The sequence below is a fragment of the Bos indicus x Bos taurus genome, chromosome 25, assembly GCF_003369695.1.
Source record: "Bos indicus x Bos taurus breed Angus x Brahman F1 hybrid chromosome 25, Bos_hybrid_MaternalHap_v2.0, whole genome shotgun sequence".
NCBI lineage: Eukaryota > Metazoa > Chordata > Mammalia > Artiodactyla > Bovidae > Bos > Bos indicus x Bos taurus.
Window position 1 is genome coordinate 28,893,865 of NC_040100.1, and position 18,571 is coordinate 28,912,435.

General features: G+C 43.1%; 1 non-coding gene and 1 pseudogene across 1 annotated transcript; one reads left to right on the top strand and one right to left on the bottom strand.

Annotated features, from left to right (window-relative positions):
• The first annotated feature begins 6,252 nt into the window (after window positions 1-6,252).
• On the top strand, window positions 6,253-7,187 carry LOC113883209 (annotated as a pseudogene).
• Window positions 7,188-16,542: 9,355 nt separating this feature from the next.
• Window positions 16,543-16,649, bottom strand: LOC113884033. Its single transcript, XR_003508786.1, has one exon. It is a non-coding gene; the product is annotated as a U6 spliceosomal RNA (small nuclear RNA).
• Between the last annotated feature and the right edge of the window lie 1,922 nt (window positions 16,650-18,571).

Consider the following 18,571-nt stretch of genomic DNA (forward strand, 5'->3'; position numbering starts at 1 on the left):
CGAGTCAGTGATGCCATCCAGCCATCTCATCCTCTGTCGTCCCCTTCTCCTCCTGCCCCCGATCCCTCCCAGCATCAGGGTCTTTTCCAGTGAGTCAACTCTTCGCATGAGGTGGCCAAAGTATTGGAGTTTCAGCTTTAGCATCATTCCTTCTAAAGAAACCCCAGGGCTGATCTCCTTCAGAATGGACTGGTTGGATCTCCTTGCAGTCCAAGGGACTCTAAAGCATCTTCTCCAACACCACAGTTCAAAAGCATCAATTCTTCGGTGCTCAGCTTTCTTCACAGTCCAACTCTCACATCCATACATGACCGCTGGAAAAACCACAGCCTTGACTAGATGAACCTTTGTTGGCAAAGTAATGTCTCTGCTTTTGAATATGCTATCTAGGTTGGTCATAACTTTCCTTCCAAGGAGTAAGCGTCTTTTAATTTCATGGCTGCAATCACCATCTGCAGTGATTTTGGAGCCCCAAAAAATAAAGTCCGATACTGTCTCCACTGTTTCCCCATCTGCTTCCCATGATGGACCAGATGCCATGATCTTCGTTTTCTGAATGTTGAGCTTTAAGCCAACTTTTTCACTCTCCTCTTTCACCTTCATCAAGAGGCTTTTGAGTTCCTCTTCACTTTCTGCCATAAGGGTGGTGTCATCTGCATATCTGAGGTTATTGATATTTCTCCCAGCAATCTTGATTCCAGCTTGTGCTTCTTCCAGCCCAGGGTTTCTCATGATGTACTCTGCATATAAGTTAAGTAAGCAGGGTGACAATATACAGCCTTGACGTACTCCTTTTCCTATTTCAAACCAGTCTGTTGTTCTGTGTCCAGTTCTAACTGTTGCTTCCTGACCTGCATACAAATTTCTCAAGAGGCAGGTCAGGTGGTCTGGTATTCCCATCTCTTTCAGAATTTTCCACAGTTTATTGTGATCCACACAGTCAAAGGCTTTGGCATAGTCCATAAAGCAGAAGTAGATGTTTTTCTGGAACTCTCTTGCTCTCTTGATGATCCAGCAGATGTTGGCAATTTGGCCTCTGGTTCCTCTGCCCTTTCTAAAACGAGCTTGAACATCTGGAAGTTCATGGTTCACGTATTGCTGAAGCCAGGCTTGGAGAATTTTGAGCATTACTTTACTAGCGTGTGAGATGAGTGCAATTGTGTGGTAGTTTGAGCATTCTTTGGCATTGCCTTTCTTTGGGAATGGAATAAAATCTGACCTTTTCCAGTCCTGTGGCCACGGCTGACTTTTCCAAATTTGCTGGCATATTGAGTGCAGCACTTTCATAGCATCATCTTTCAGGATTTGAAATAGCTCCACTGGAATTCCATCACCTCCACTAGCTTTGTTCGTAGTGATGCTTCCCAAGGCCCACTTGACTTCACATTCCAGGATGTCTGGCTCTAGGTGAGTGATCACACCATCGTGATTATCTGGGTCATGAAGATCTTTTTTGTACAGTTCTTCTGTGTATTCTTGCCACCTCTTCTTAATATCTTCTGCTTCTGTTGGGTCCATACCATTTCTGTCCTTTATCGAGCCCATCTTTGCATGAAATGTTCTCTTGATATCTCGAATTTTCTTGAAGTGATCTCTAGTCTTTCCCATTCTGTTGTTTTCCTCTATTTCTTTGCATTGATTGCTGAAGAAGGCTTTCTTATCTCTTCTTGCTATTCTTTGGAACTCTGCATTCAGATGCTTATATCTTTCCTTTTCTCCTTTGCTTTTCGCTTCTTTTCTTTTCACAGCTATTTGTAAGGCATAGGAACTTAGAATGTTGCATAGCAACTTAGAATATCAGGTCCATGAATCAAGGTAAATCGGATACGGTCAAATAGGAGATGGCAAGAGTGAACATCAACATTTTAGCAATCAGTGAACTAAAGTGTATGGGAATGGGCAAATTAAATTCAGATGACCATTATATAAACTACTGTAGGCAAGAATCCCTGAGAAGCAATAGAGTAGCCCTCATAGTCAACACAAGAGTCCAAAATGCAGTACTTTGGTGCAGTCTCAAAAATGACAGAATGGTCTCTGTTTGTTTCTAAGGAAAACCATTCAGTATCACAGTAATCCAAGTTTATACCCCAACCACTAATGCTGAAAAAGCTGAATTTGAACAGTTCTATGAAGAATCAGAGATCAAATTGCCAACATCTGCTGGATCATCAAGAGAGCAAGAGAGTTCCAGAAAAACATCTACTTCTGCTTTATGGACTATGCCAAAGCCTTTGACTGTGTGGATCACAATAAACTGTGGAAAATTCTGAAAGAGATGGGAATACCAGACCACCTGACCTGCCTCTTGAGAAATTTGTATGCAGGTCAGGAAGCAACAGTTAGAACTGGACACAGAACAACAGACTGGTTTGAAATAGGAAAAGGAGTACGTCAAGGCTGTATATTGTCACCCTGCTTACTTAACTTATATGCAGAGTACATCATGAGAAACGCTGGGCTGGAAGAAGCACAAGCTGGAATCAAGATTGCTGGGAGAAATATCAATAACCTCAGATATGCAGATGACACCACCCTTATGGCAGAAAGTGAAGAGGAACTCAAAAGCCTCTTGATGAAGGTAAAAGAAGAGAGTGAAAAAGTTGGCTTAAAGCTCAACATTCAGAAAACGAAGATCATGGCATCTAGTCCTATCACTTCATGGGAAATAGATGGGGAAACAGTGGAGACAGTGTCAGACTATATTTTTTTGGGCTCCAAAATCACTGCAGATGGTGATTGCAGCCATGAAATTAAAAGACGCTTACACCTTGGAAGGAAAGTTACGACCAACCTAGATAGCATATTCAAAAGCAGAGACATTACTTTGCCAACAAAGGTCCGTCTGGTCAAGGCTATGGTTTTTCCAGTGGTCGTGTACGGATGTGAGAGTTGGACTGTGAAGAAAGCTGAGCACCGAAGAATTGATGCTTTTGAACTGTGGTGTTGGAGAAGATGCTTGAGAGTCCCTTGGACTGCAAGGAGATCCAACCAGTCCATCCTAAAGGAGATCAGTCCTGGGTGTTCATTGGAAGGATTGATGTTGAAGCTGAAACTCCAATACTTTGGCCACCTCATGCGAAGAGTTGACTCATTGGAAAAGACCCTGATGCTGGGAGGGATTGGGGGCAGGAGGAGAAGGGGACAACAGAGGATGAGATGGCTGGATGGCATCACCGACTCGATGGACTTGAGTTTGAGTGAACTCCGGGAGTTGGTGATGGACAGGGAGGCCTGGCGTGCTGCAATCCATGGGGTCGCAAAGAGTTGGACAGGACTGAGTGACTGGACTGAACTGAACTGATGGAGACCTACAAGACCTTCTAGAACTAATGCAAAAAAAAAAAAAAAGATGTCATTTCATTCTTAGGAGATTGGGATGCAAAAGTAGGAAGTTAAGAGATACCTGGAGTAACAGGCAAGTTTGGCCTTGGAGTACAAAATGAAGCAGGGCAAAGGCTAATAGAGTTTTGCCAAGAAAACGCACTAGTTGTAGACATCACCAGATGGTCAATACTGAAATCAGATTGATAATATTCTTTTCAGCCAAAGATGGAGAAGCTCTATACAGTCAGCAAAAAACAAGACCAGGAGCTGACTGTGGTTTAGATCATGAGCTCTTCATGAGCCAAATTCAGACTTAAATTGAAGAAAATAGGGAAAACCACTAGGCCATTGAGGTATGACCTAAATCAAATCCCTTATGATTATATGGTGGAGGTGACACATAGATTCGAAGGAAGTGACAAATAGATCTGATAGACAGAGTGCCTGAAGAACTATGGATGGAGGTTCATGACCTTGTACATGAGGCAGTGACCAAAACCATCCCAAAGAAAAAGAAATGAGAAAAGGCAAAATGGTTGTTTGAGGAGGCCTTAAAAATAGCTGAGAAAAGAAAAGAAGCTAAAGGCAAAAGATAAAAGGAAAGATATACTCAACTGAATTCCAAAGAATAGCAAGGAGAGATAAACCTTCTTAAGTGAACAAGGCAAAGAAATAGAGGAAAACAATGGAATGGGAAAGATTAAAGATCTCAAGAGAATTAGGGATATCAAGGGAACATTTCATGCAAAGATGGGCAAAATAAAGACAGAAACAGCAAAGACCTAACAGAAGCAGAAGAAATTAAGAAGGGGTGGCAGGAATACATAGAAAAACTGTACAAAAAAGGTCTTAATGACCTGGATAACCATTATGGTGTGGTCACTCACCTAGAGCCAGACATCCTGGAGCATGAAGTCAAATGGGCCTTAGGAAGCATCACTACGAGCAAAGCTAGAGGAGGTGATAGAATTCCAACTGAGCTATTTCAAATCTTAAAAGATGATACTGTTAAAGTGCTGCACTCAGTATGCCAGCAAATTTGGAAAATTCAGCAATGGCCACAGGATTGGAAAAGGTCAGTTTTCATTCCAGTCTCAAAGAAGGGCAATGCCAAAGAATGTTCAAACTACTGTACATATGCACTCATTTCAGATGTGAGCAAGGTAATGCTCAAAATCCTTTAAGCTAGGCTTCAGCAGCACATGAACCAAGAACTTCCAGATGTTCAAGCTGGACTTAGAAAAGGCAGAGGAACCAGAAATCAAATTGCCAATATCTGTTGGGTTATAGAAAATGCAAGAGGATTCCAGGAAAACATCTACTTCTGCTTCATTGATTACACTAAAGCCTTTGACTGTGTGGATCACAAAAAACTCTGAAAAATTCTTAAAGAGATGGGAATACCAGACCACCTGACATGCTTCCTGAGAAACCTGTATGCAGGTCAAGAAGCAACAGTTAGAACCAAACTTGAAACAACAGACTGTTTGAAATTTGGGAAAGGAGTATGTCAAGGCTGAATTTTGTCACCCTGCTTATTTAACTTATATGCACAGTACATCATGTGAAATGCTGGGCTGGATGAAACACAAGCTGGAATCAACTTTACCAGGAGAAATATCAACAACCTCAGATATGCAGATAATATCACCCTAATGGCAGAAAACAAAGAGGAATTAAACTACCTCTTGATAAGAGTGAAAGAGGAGAGTGAAAAAGCTTGCTAAAAACTCAACATTCAAAAAACTAAGAACATGACACCCAGTCCCATCATTTCATGGCATACAGATGGGGGAAAAATGGAAACTGACAGATTTTATTTTGGGGGCTCCAAATTCCATGAAATTAAAAGATGCTTGCTCCTTCGAAGAAAAGCTATGACAAACCTAGATGGTGTATTAAAAAGCAGAGACATAGCTTTGTCAACAAAGTTCTGTATAATCAAAGCTATGGTTTTTCCAGTAGTCATGTACAGATGTAAAAGCAGGACCATAAAGAAGGCTGAGCACCAAAGAGTTTATGCTTTCAAACTCTGGTACTGGAGAAGACTCTTGAGAGTCCCCTGGACTACAAGGAGATCAAACCAGTCAATCTTAAAGGAAATTAACCCTGAATATTCATTGGAAGGACTGATGCTGAAGCTGAAGCTCCAATACTTTGGCCACCTGATTCAAAGAGCCAACTCATTGGAAAAGATCCTGATGCTGGGAAAGATTGAAGGCAGAGAAGAGGATGAGATGGTTGGATGGCATCACTGACTCAATGGACATGAATCTGAACAAACTCCAGGAGATAGTGAAAGACAGTGAAGCTTGGCATGCTTCAGTCCATGAGGATCTCAATGACTTAGCGAACTGAACAACAGTTGATTCAATTGGTAAAGAATCCACCTGCAATACAGGAGACACCTGTAATGCAGGAGACCTGGTTTCAATCCCTGGGTCAGAGATCCCCTGGGGAAGGAAATAGCAACTCACGCCAGTATTCTTGCCTGGGAAATCTCATGGACAGAGGAGCCTGGTGGGCTACAATCCACGGGGTTGCATAAGTCAGATCCAACTGAGCAACTAAAAACAACATACTTGACTTACGATGTTGTATTAATTTCTGCTGTATAGAAAATTGACTCCATTGTGTGTGTGTGTGTGTGTGTGTGTGCATTATATACATATATATTTCTTTTTATTTCCATTATGGCTTATGGCAGGATATTGAGTATAGTTCCCTGCGCTACACACTGGGACTTTTATCCATTCAATATATAATAGGAAATAATTTCAGAGTTGAAGTGGATCCAGTTTTCTGGCAGCGGGGTGGCTATGGGCCAGGGAAGGGATGCACTGCTGTGGGTTGGGAACTGATGTCATCCCCAAGAAGCTTGCACGGCCAAGTATAGGGAGTGAGTGACTGTCTTGGCTGAGATGGATGTCCAAGCAGTTGGATGTGTACAAGACCAACCTGAAAGAATATGTCAGCAAGCCCAAGCAGGGGATCTGGAAGAATCCTGTGTCCCAGATGCAGTTCCAGGACACGTGTGCTACTATTGGGGTGGATTCTTTGGCCTCTGGGAAAGGATTTTGGTCTGAGATGCTAGGCGTGGGAGACGTCTATTACAAGCTGGGTGTCTAGATTATTCACGTGTGCCTGGCCCTGAAGCAACAGAATGGAGACCTGATAACTCTGGAGTGACTACATGACATCAACAGGTGTTAAAAGGAAAGGTCACATTCACCCAGGATGTCAGCCAAGATGACCTGATTGGGGCCATCAAGACACTGAAGGCACTCGGCACTGGCTTTGACGTTATCCCTGGGGGCGGCACTTACCTCCTTTGGTCTGTCCCTCTGAGTTAAATATGGATCATGCTGTGGTGCTGCAGGTGGCAGGGAAAATGGCTCTGTGAATGTCAGTGATATCAAAGTCCGTCTTTTATTTTTAAATTATTTATTTGTTTTCGGCTATGCTCGTCTTTGTTGCTGCAGGAGCCACGCTCCAGTTGCAGAGTGGTGTGTGGGCTTCACGGCAGTGGCTTCTCTTGTTGCGGCTCCCAGACTCAGTAGTTGTGGTGCACAGGGGCTTAGTTGCTCCACAGCATGTGGGATCTTCCCAGACCAGGAATCGAACCTATGTCTCCTGCACTGGCAGGAGAATTCTTTACCGCTGAAGCCCCTATCAAAGCCAGTCTTAAATGGGAGATGGAGCGAGCAAGGCAAGTGCTGCAACACCTGCTGAAGGAAGAGCTGGCTTGGCTGGATCTGCTGGGCTCCAGAGGAGACCTACCACTGGGTGCCAGGTCTCCTCTCTGACCTCTAGACTCCCAGGAGAGTACAGCTGAGCTGACCAGAGAAGCCCACCCTTGACTGGGAATGCTCAAGGGGGGCACAGCAGTGGGCAGGGAGAAGAGAGAGGAGTTGGTGGTGAATAAAACCTGGACGACTTTGTTTTCAAAAAGAACATCCCTGACAGTCTATTGGTTAAGAGTCCGTACTTCCAAAGGAGGAGACACAGGTTCGATCCCTGGTCTGGGAAGATCCCACATGCTTCAGAGCAACAAAGCCTGTGCACTGCAACTCACAAATGAGCCCACGCTCTAAGACCTGGGAGCCACAGCTATTGAAGCCCACGTGCCTTGAGTCTGTGCTCCCCAACGAGTGGAGCCCCCACAAAGAGAAGGCCACACCCCACAACAAAGAGTAGCCCCTGCTCATTGTAACTGGAGAAAAGCCCAGGTAGCAATGGAGACCTTGCACAGCCAAAAATAAGAAAGTATAGAAAATGAAAAACACTCCCTAACCCATCAGGAAAAAAAAAAGAACAGAAGGACTTCCCTGATGGTCCAGTGGTTAAGATACTTTCACTGCAGGGGGTGAGGGTTCAATCTAAGAACTAAGATCTCACATGCCCTGAGATGTGCCCCCTCCAACTTTTAAAAATATACACATCTAAAGCATTATTTCTAAAGAATTCATCTTAGAAGCTCTTATCTCATTTACTCAGTTTCACTACTTATGACGTATCATCATACCAAGTTAATTTTTCTTCTCTTTGTTAAAAATTGAAGTATAGTTGATCCACAATGTTGCATTAGTTTCTGAGGTATAGCAAAGTGATTCAGATAAATATATACGATCAATGTCGATATAATTTTCAGATTTTTTCCAATATAGCTCACTACAAGATAATTGATATTGTAGTAAGATAAATGATAGTGAATATAGTTCCCTATGCTATACAGTGGGACCTTGTTTATCTGTTTTACATATAGTAGTTTGTATCCAGTATTTTGGTTATCTGATGTGAACAGCTGACTCATTGGAAAAGTCCCTGATGCTGGGAAAGACTGAGGGCAGAAGGAGAAGAAGGCATCAGAGGATGAGATGTTTGGATGGCATCACTGATGCAATGGAGATGAACTTGGGCAAACTTTGGGAGATGGTGAGGCACAGGCAGGCCTGGCATGCTGCAGTCCACGGGGTCGCAAAGAGTCAGACATGACTGGGTTGCTGAACAATAACGAGTTTGTACCTACTCATCCCTGCCTATGAGTAGCTATGGTTCAGACATCCAAGGAAATAACCAGGTGACACTATGGGTGTAATTTTAGACTAGTCCTTGCATTGCTAAGAACTTGAGTTTTCTGAGTTGTGTCAGACTTGGATGCCACCAGACGTTCTCAAAACAATGTCTGCCGGCAGCTAGTAACTGCAATCTTACTTTTTATAAAGCCAGACAACTGGCTACTTGACTATACATCCAGAGTCAGTTTCAGGCTTATTCTTCTGAAAACAAATGAGATTTATTTTGTCTATTTAGATTCCAGTTGTCACTTCCAACTACTTCTACTTGGGTCTGTTGCCCAAAAATGACAGACCGAGGGATTGAGGTTTTAATCATAAAGACTCAGGTCCAGGACTTGGTACTCAGAAATACTTCCAGTTCAGTGTCCATTCTTCAAACTGAGGCAGCACTATGCCCCATTTCAACAGGAAGTTATCGGAGCCATAGTTGCCCAGTTCCCTGAATTAAAGTGAGCAGGAGTCTATGGGGTTTTGGGGTCTTTCTGTGTCTTCTGTTCTTGTTTGTAGGATACACACTTCATTCAGCTTCTTTGACATTCCCTGAGTTCCAAGGGTAGATTCAAATAGTTGCTGATCAGGGAAGGGATGGGACACAAAAACAGGAGAGGAACAGTCAAGTGAGTTTGCGTAAACTCTGGGAGTTGATGATGGACAGGGAGGCATGGCGTCCATGGGGTTGGAAAGAGTCGGACTGAACTGAACTGGACAGACAAGTGGTGGTACAGCCTTAGGGCAGGGTCCTGTTTCCTACTCAAGGAATATGCATAACAATATCTTTGAGTTCTTTGGCAGAACTGGAGCCCCACCCAGGTGGAGGATGGTAACTTCAGGCTGAGCGCAAGATTCCTGGAGCACCGCCCTGTTGCCTCACACCAACCAATCAGAACAAAGTCACACACGCTGCAGCCCTCACCCCAGATTGTGCCTTCCTTCCCTGGGCCCTGTTTGGCCCCTGCCTATTTCAGGGTTTCACGCAAAATGGCTGTTATTAGAAGGGTGAAGGCTGGTTTCAGACCCAGCTCAATTGGAAAAGAATCTGTCTGCAATGTGGGAGACCTGGGTTTGGTCCCTGGGTTGGGAAGGTCCCCTGGAGAAGGGAAAGGCTACCCACTCCAGTATTCTGGTCTAGAGAATTCTGGTCGCAAAGAGTTGGATATGACAAAGTGACTTTCACTTTCTTGTCTTTCTTTCATATCTAGATTTAGATTAGGTAGAGAGAGACTTCTGCTCTGCTAGGCAGGACTACACCCATGCACAGCAGCAAGAAGTTACAGAAGAAAGAGACCTCCACCCCAAGGTGGAGTATGAAGTCTCTCAGGGGGAGTTCTTAGGTGAAACACACTGACTGACTGCCCACCATAGCCAGGCACCATAGTAACCATTTGCATGAGTTATTTTACAACAGAAGATCTTGCTAAAGAACACAGAACTAACAAGGCTCCACCAACTGGAAGAGTTTCAGTTCAGTTCAGTTGCTCAGTCATGTCTGGCTCTTTGCGACCCCATGAACCACAGCACGCCAGGTCTCCCTGTCCATCACCAACTCCTGGAGTCCACCCAAACCCATGTCCATTGTGTCAGTGATGCCATCCAACCATCTCATCCTCTGTTGTCCCCTTCTCCTCTGGCCCTCAATCTTTCCCAGCATCAGGGTCTTTTCAAATGAGTCAGCTCTCTGCATGAGGTGGCCAAAGTATTGGAGTTTCAGCTTCAACATCAGTCCCTCCAATGAACACCTGGGACTGATCTCCTTTAGGATGGACTGGTTGTGTTAGGGGAAGCACACTGATTGAAACCGCCCACCCTGGCCAGGCACCATAGTAACTATTTGCATGAGTTGTTTTATGACAGGAGATCCTGATAAGGAATACGGAACTAATAAGCCACCACCAACCGGAAGAGTTCGGGAAAGGTCTAAAGGAGACACTGCGTGTCCGTCCACTTCCCAGAATCCCTCTCACTAGCATCCATCTTGGGTGAGCGATGTGTGTGCCACCAGGAAAGACTCTGAATTAGAATGATTGGCCAAAGACCACCTGGAAATGAATCCCATCACCATAAAACCCGAGACTGCGAGCCACGCGGCAGAGCAGTTCTCCTGGGTTCCCTTACCCTACTGCTCTCCACCCGGGTGCCCTTTCCCAATAAAATCTCTTGCTTTGTTAGCACATGTGTCTCCTCAGACAATTCATTTCCGAGTGTTAGACAAGAGCCCAGTTTTGGGCCCTGGAAGGGGTCCCTCTTCCTGCAACAGTTGGATCTCCTTATAGTCCAAGGGACTCTCAAGAGTCTTCTCCAACACCACAGTTCAAAAGCATCAATTCTTTGGTGCTCAGAGAAGACCACGTGTCCTACCATCTCCCAAAATCCTTCTTGCTGGCATCCATCTTGGCTGGGCAATGTCTGCACCACCAGGAAGGACCCTGAGTCAAAACAAAGACTTGGCCAAAGACAACCCAGAAACTAATCCCATCAACATAAAACCTAAGACTGTGAGCCACATGGCAGAACAGTTCTCCTGGGTTCCCCTATCCTGCTCTCCACCTGGGCACCCCTTCCCAATAAATTCTCTTGCTTTGTCAGCATGAGTGTCTCCTCAGACAATTCACTTCCGAATGTTAGACAAGAGCCCACTCTTGGGTACTGAAAGGGGTCCCTCTTCCTGCAACAAAAGTTTAAAATGAGGGTGCCATCTGCTCAGTCATGTCCAATTCTTTGCGACCTCATGGACTGTAGCCCACCAAGTTCCTCTGTCCATGGAATTTTCCAGGCAAGATTACTGGAGTATGTTGCATTTCCTCCTCCAGGGGATCTTCCCAACCCAGGGATGGAACTTGAGTCTCCGGTGTCCCTTACATTGCAGGCAGATTCTTTACCCACTAAGCCATCCATAAAGCCCAGCCTTGAACATACGCCATTTCATTTTTTCCCCAGTATATTTTTGTGATAGGTTCTTAGAATGGGATTCCTGAATCAAGAGGTACATGCATATATTTAACTATACTCATTAAACAACAACTCCTCTCTTTTTCCTCCCCATAGCCCATGGTAACAACAGGCATACAAAGTTTTTCAAAAACCACAAAACAGAAACCCAAAACTGATGGGTATCTTTATTCTTATATCTGTGGCTTTGAGTTTTCTGAATGATATCAAGATAACTTTTCAATAGACAAGCTTTCTTGAATCAAAGTTTATTAATCTTGTTTTGTTTTAATTTTTTCTCTGAATCACAAAAGTTGAAGCTGTTATAGAAATTTGGAAAACAAAGATACAGATATAAAAGTAGGTGAGACAGTGCACTAAGTCATGTCCGACTCTTGCGACCCCATGGACTGTAGCCTGCCAGGCTCCTCTGTCTATGGGATTCTCCAGGCAAGAATACTGGAGTGGGTTACCATTTCCTTCTCCAAGATATAAAAGTAAGAATCATGCAGTTCCACCAGCAGAAGATTACAAGTAACCATTTTGATACGTTTCATTCATTCTTCCAAATTTTCTTCTTCATTCTTCTGTTTGTTCCGGAGGAAGCTCCATGGAGTCACCAGGGAAGTCAACATGCATCAGATATGTTTATATATTGGGCTTCCCCTGTGGCTCAGCAGTAAAGAATCAGCCTGCAATGCAGGAGCCACAGGATACATGGGTTCGCTCCCTAAATCGGGAAGATCCCCTAGAGGATAGGATGGCAACCCACTCCAGTAATTCTTGCCTGGAAAATCCCCATGGACGGAGGTGTCTGGTGGGCTACAGTCCATGGGGTTGCACAGAGTCAGGAATGACTGAAGCGAGTTAGCACACACACACGTTTATATATGGCTCTCTGTCTGTTGTGTGATGTGTAATGATAAAGATAGGATTACACTGCCAATGCCTGCTTTTTAAAGTATTTTAAAATGGCCATCAAATATTCTTCAAAACACTATTATAATGAACATGTATGAAAATCTTATAATGTTTTAATTGTTGTATATTTATGCCATTTCTAGATTTTTGTTGTTAAGGATCCATTTTGTGTATAAATCTTGTCTGAGAAATTTATTTTCTTAGTGTTATTCCTAGAAATGGGTTTCTGGGTCAAAGGATGTACTCATCTGTATCAGGATTCACTGTTCTATTATTTGTGGTCTCACGAGTTGGAGCATGTACACAGATTCACACACTCCCCTGTATGTACAAAGTTATTTTATCTTCTGCAGTCAAATTCTCTTCCCCTGAGCTATACCTCCATTTTATCTTCTAATAGAAGAGCACTCACTTACATCACCTAAAGAAATTATTTTATTCATCAAACATTTGTAGCAATTTTTTGTCAATAGACCAGGATGAAACCTGAAGATTAGACTGAGACCAACTCTGTTGTTTAGTTGCTAAATCGTGACCAACTCTTTGCAACACCATGGACTGTAGCCCACCAGGCTCCTCCCTCATGGGATTTCCCAGGCAAGAATACTGCAGTGGGTTGCCATTTCCTTCTCCAGGGGATCTTCCTGACCCAGGATCGAACCTTGTCTCCTGCTTAGCAGTGAGCCACCAGGGAAGCCCGAGGCCAACTCTAGATCACAGTTAATTAATGTGCTTAACTCACCCTTAGGAAATGAGATGATTTGGCTCCATTCACGTTGTGGCATATTCCCTCTCACTCAGCATGTTCAGTGGAGGCACCTCTGGACCAGACTTGTAATTTCAGTTCAGTTGCTCAGTTGAGTCTGACTCTTTGCAACCCCGCGGACTGCAGCACACCAGGCTTTCCTGTCCATCACCAACTCCTGGAGCTTAATCAAACTCTGGTCCATCAAGTTGGTGATGCCATCCAACTGTCTCATCCTCTGTCGTCCCCTTCTCTTCCCTCCTTCAATATTTCCCAGCATCAGGGTCTTTTCAAATGAGTCAGTTCTTTGCATCAGGTGGCCAAAGTATTGGAGTTTCAGCTTCAGCATCAGTCCTTCCAATGAATATTCAGGACTGATTTCCTTTAGGATGGACTGGTTGGATCTCCTTGCAATCCAAGGGACTCTCAAGAGTCTTCTCCAACACCACAGTTCAAAAGCATCAATTCTTCGGTGCTCAGCTTTCTTTCTTTTTTTTTTTTTAAATTTTATTTTATTTTTAAACTTTACAAAATTGTATTAGTTTTGCCAAATATCGAAATGAATCCACCACAGGTATACATGTGTTCCCCATCCTAAACCCTCCTCCCTCCTCCCTCCCCATACCATCCCTCTGGGTTGTCCCAGTGCACCAGCCCCAAGCATCCAGTATCATGCATCGAACCTGGACTGGCAACTCGTTTCATACATGACATTATACATGTTTCAATGCCATTCTCCCAAATCTTCCCACCCTCTCCCTCTCCAACAGAGTGCATAAGACTGTTCTATACATCAGTGTCTCTTTTGCTGTCTCGTACACGGGGTTATTATTACCATCTTTCTAAATTCCATATATATGCGTTAGTATACTGTATTGGTGTTTTTCTTTCTGGCTTACTTCACTCTGTATAATAAGCTCCAGTTTCATCCACCTCATTAGAACTGATTCAAATGTATTGTTTTTAATTGCTGAGTAATACTCCATTGTGTATATGTACCATAGCTTTCTTATCCATTCATCTGCTGATAGACATCTAGGTTGCTTCCATGTCCTGGCTATTATAAACAGTGCTGCGATGAACATTGGGGTACACGTGTCTCTTTCCCTTCTGGTTTCCTCAGTGTGTATGCCCAGCAGTGGGATTGCTGGATCATAAGGCAGTTCTATTTCCAGTTTTTTAAGGAATCTCCACACTGTTCTCCGTAGTGGCTGTACTAGTTTGCATTCCCACCAACAGTGTAAGAGGGTTCCCTTTTCTCCACACCCTCTCCAGCATTTATTGCTTGTAGACTTTTGGATTGCAGCCATTCTGACTGGTGTGAAATGGTACCTCATAGTGGTTTTGATTTGCATTTCTCTGATAATGAGTGATGTTGAACATCTTTTCATGTGTTTGTTAGCCATCTGTATGTCTTCTTTGGAGAAATGTCTATTTAGTTCATTGGCCCATTTTTTGATTGGGTCATTTATTTTTCTGGAGTTGAGCTGTAGGAGTTGCTTGTATATTTTTGAGATTAGTTGTTTGTCAGTTGCTTCATTTGCTATTATTTTCTCCCATTCTGAAGGCTGCCTTTCCACCTTGCTAATAGTTTCCTTTGATGTGCAGAAGCTTGTAAGTTTAATTAGGTCCCATTTATTTATTTTTGCTTTTATTTCCAATATTCTGGGAGGTGGGTCATAGAAAATCCTGCTATGATGCATGTCAGAGAGTGTTTTGCCTATGTTCTCCTCTAGGAGTTTTATAGTTTCTGGTCTTACGTTTAAATCTTTAATCCATTTTGAGTTTATTTTTGTGTATGGTGTTAGAAAGTGTTCTAGTTTCATTCTTTTACAAGTGGTTGACCAGATTTCCCAGCACCACTTGTTAAAGAGATTGTCTTTAATCCATTGTATATTTTTGCCTCCTTTGTCAAAGATAAGGTGTCCGTATGTGTGTGCATTTATCTCTGGGCTTTCTATTTTGTTTCATTGATCTATATTTCTGTCTTTGTGCCATTACCATACTGTCTTGATAACTGTGGCTTTGTAATAGAGCCTGAAGTCAGGTAGGTTGATTCTTCCAGTTCCATTCTTCTTTCTCAAGATAGCTTTGGCTATTCGAGGTTTTTTGTATTTCCATACAAATTGTGAAATTATTTGTTCTAGCTCTGTGAAGAATACCGTTGGTAGCTTGATAGGGATTGCATTGAATCTATAAATTGCTTTGGGTAGTATACTCATTTTCACTATATTGATTCTTCCAACCCATGAACATGGTATATTTCTCCATCTATTAGTGTCCTCTTTGATTTCTTTCACCAGTGTTTTATAGTTTTCCATATATAGGTCTTTAGTTTCTTTAGGTAGATATATTCCTAAGTATTTTATTCTTTCCGTTGCAATGGTGAATGGAATTGTTTCCTTAATTTCTCTTTCTGTTTTCTCATTATTAGTGTATAGGAATGCAAGGGATTTCTGTGTGTTGATTTTATATCCTGCAACTTTACTATAGTCACTGATTAGTTCTAGTAATTTTCTGGTGGAGTCTTTAGGGTTTTCTATGTAGAGGATCATGTCATCTGCAAATAGTGAGAGTTTTACTTCTTCTTTTCCAATTTGGATTCCTTTTATTTCTTTTTCTGCTCTGATTGCTGTGGCCAAAACTTCCAAAACTATGTTGAATAGTAATGGTGAAAGTGGGCACCCTGTCTTGTTCCTGACTTTAGAGGAAAGGCTTTCACCATTGAGGATAATGTTTGCTGTGGGTTTGTCATATATAGCTTTTATTATGTTGAGGTATGTTCCTTCTATTCCTGCTTTCTGGAGAGTTTTTTTTATCATAAATAGATGTTGAATCTTGTCAAAGGCTTTCTCTGCATCTATTGAGATAATCATATGGTTTTTATTTTTCAATTTGTTTATGTGGTGTATTACATTGATTGATTTGCGGATATTGAAGAATCCTTGCATCCCTGGGATAAAGCCCACTTGGTCATGGTGTATGATCTTTTTAATGTGTTGTTGGATTCTGATTGCTAGAATTTTGTTAAGGATTTTTGCATCTATGTTCATCAGTGATATTGGCCTGTAGTTTTCTTTTTTTGTGGGATCTTTGTCAGGTTTTGGTATTAGGGTGATGGTGGCCTCATAGAATGAGTTTGGAAGTTTACCTTCCTCTGCAATTTTCTGGAAGAGTTTGAGCAGGATAGGTGTTAGCTCTTCTCTAAATTTTTGGTAGAATTCAGCTGTGAAGCCATCTGGACCTGGACTTTTGTTTGCTGGAAGATTTTTGATTACAGTTTCAATTTCCGTGCTTGTGATGAGTCTGTTAAGATTTTCTATTTCTTCCTGGTCCAGTTTTGGAAAGTTGTACTTTTCTAAGAATTTGTCCATTTCTTCCACGTTGTCCATTTTATTGGCATATAATTGTTGATAGTAGTCTCTTATGATCCTTTGTATTTCTGTGTTGTCTGTTGTGATCTCTCCATTTTCATTTCTAATTTTATTGATTTGATTTTTCTCCCTTTGTTTCTTGATGAGTCTGGCTAATGTTTTGTCAATTTTAAAAAATATGGAACGCTTCACGAATTTGCGTGTCATCCTTGCGCAAGGGCCATGCTAATCTTCTCTGTATCGTTCCAATTTTAGTATATGTGCTGCCGAAGCGAGCATTCAGCTTTCTTTATAGTCCAACTCTCACACCCATACATGACTATTGGAAAAACCATAGCTTTGACTAGATGGACCTTTGTTGGCAAAGTAATGTCTCTAGTTTTTAGTATGCTGTCTAAGTTGGTCATAGCTTTTCTTCCAAGGAGTAAGCATCTTTTAATTTGAGTTACTTTAAATATATTAAGGACAGAGTAGATCTTTAGTATATTTGGTGATGGGACTTCCCTTGAAGCTCAGCTGGTAAAGAATCTGTCTGCAATGTGGGAGACCTGGGTTTGATCCCTGGGTCGGGAAGATCCCCTGGAGAAGGGAAAAGTTACCTACTCCAGTATTCTGACCCAGAGAATAAAGAGTCGCAAAGAGTCAGATTGGACTGAGCAACATACACTCACTCACATATTTGGTGATGGTCTCGAAACTCCAGTTATTTAACATAATTGGAAACAAATTGTTTTGCAAATATTGCAGATATTGAGGATAACCAGTTAAAGCAGTAGAGTCTGAGGTGCAAAAGTTCCAATATTGAAAGCAGATTCCCTAAATTCTTAATTATAATGGACCTAGCACAGACGGTAAAGAACCTGCCTGCAATGCAGGAGACCCAGGTTCGATTCCTGAGTCCAGAAGATTCCTGGAGGAGGCAACCCACTCCAGTACTCTTGCCTGGGAAGTCCCATGGACAGAGGAGCCTATTGAGCTACAGTCCATATGATAGGAAAGAGTTGGACATGACTGAGCAACTAACACTTTTAACAATATAAATGAGTTTTCCTCCATGCATATTGATTGTGAAGCTCCTTGAAAGCAGAAGTCTTTTTCCCTAAATTTATGTGGGATATTTCATTCCCCATTGCCCATGAAGACCTTCAGAAGAAAGAAAATGTTTTTTATCCCATGTTTTGTAGAGTCTGAAACCCATAATCTGTTTGGACAAGCCTTAACTGGATACCTGTTTTATGCCAAGCAGGCCAATGCTGGGTGTTCAAGAGGAGAGACTGGTTTTGCTTTGAGAAGCTCACTCCTCAAAGCAAGGGGAGAGTGACCTCAGAGTATGGCAGGTGGATGCCCGGAGGCTCAGGTTTTCCTCGAAGGAGGCAGACAGGGGTTTGGCACCATGTAGAAATAAATGTGAACCTGGGCTCCCCAACTTCTTGGTTCTTGGCTTCTCTGAGCTTCACTTTCTTCTTGGGGAAATGAGAACATCAGGGCTCTGAAGTAAAATCGTGCACCCGAAGTCCTTAGTACACTTAGCAGGTGATACGCGACGTCACCTTAGTTGCCACTATTTTTCGGAGGGCTTAGTTGCCACTATTTTTCGGAGGGCTTGGGGAGGGGTTCCCCCCTCAGAACCAGTCATGACTAATTGGGTAGGGCTATCACCGGGAACAAAGGGGAACAGATGTGTGCCATCTATTTTCGACACGGAGCACCTACTGTGTACCTCTTTCAGCCTCGCGAGGCCTCTTGGAGGACTTGATGCCCTCCACCCGAGAAGAGCCTGAGGACGGGAGGGAGCTGGGGTGGGGGGTTTGCTGAGACGCAGCTGCAGCCTGGCTCCCCGTTGCCACCGCTGTTCCTCGGTCTTTTTTTTTTTTTTTTTTTTTTACCAGAAGCCACTCTGTGACCTTGAGCAAGTCGGCTCCCCTCCGTTTCCGACTGGCGGTGGGTAGTGGATTGCAGGGACAAGGGACAAGGACAGGGAGGCCAAGCTTTAGGGACATCTAAAGTTTTTAAGATCCTTCCAGTCCCTCCCTTTCCCCTACGTCTCCTCCCGTCGGACGCCCAGGTGAGCTCCGGGAAGGGAGGGGCTCGCAGGTAATGATAACAGCAACCGAGCACCTAGGGACTCCGCGACCCGACGCGCGCTGAACGCCTTTCGTCCGTAATTCTCCCCTAAGCCCGGGCCGGATTCTCCCTGGGGT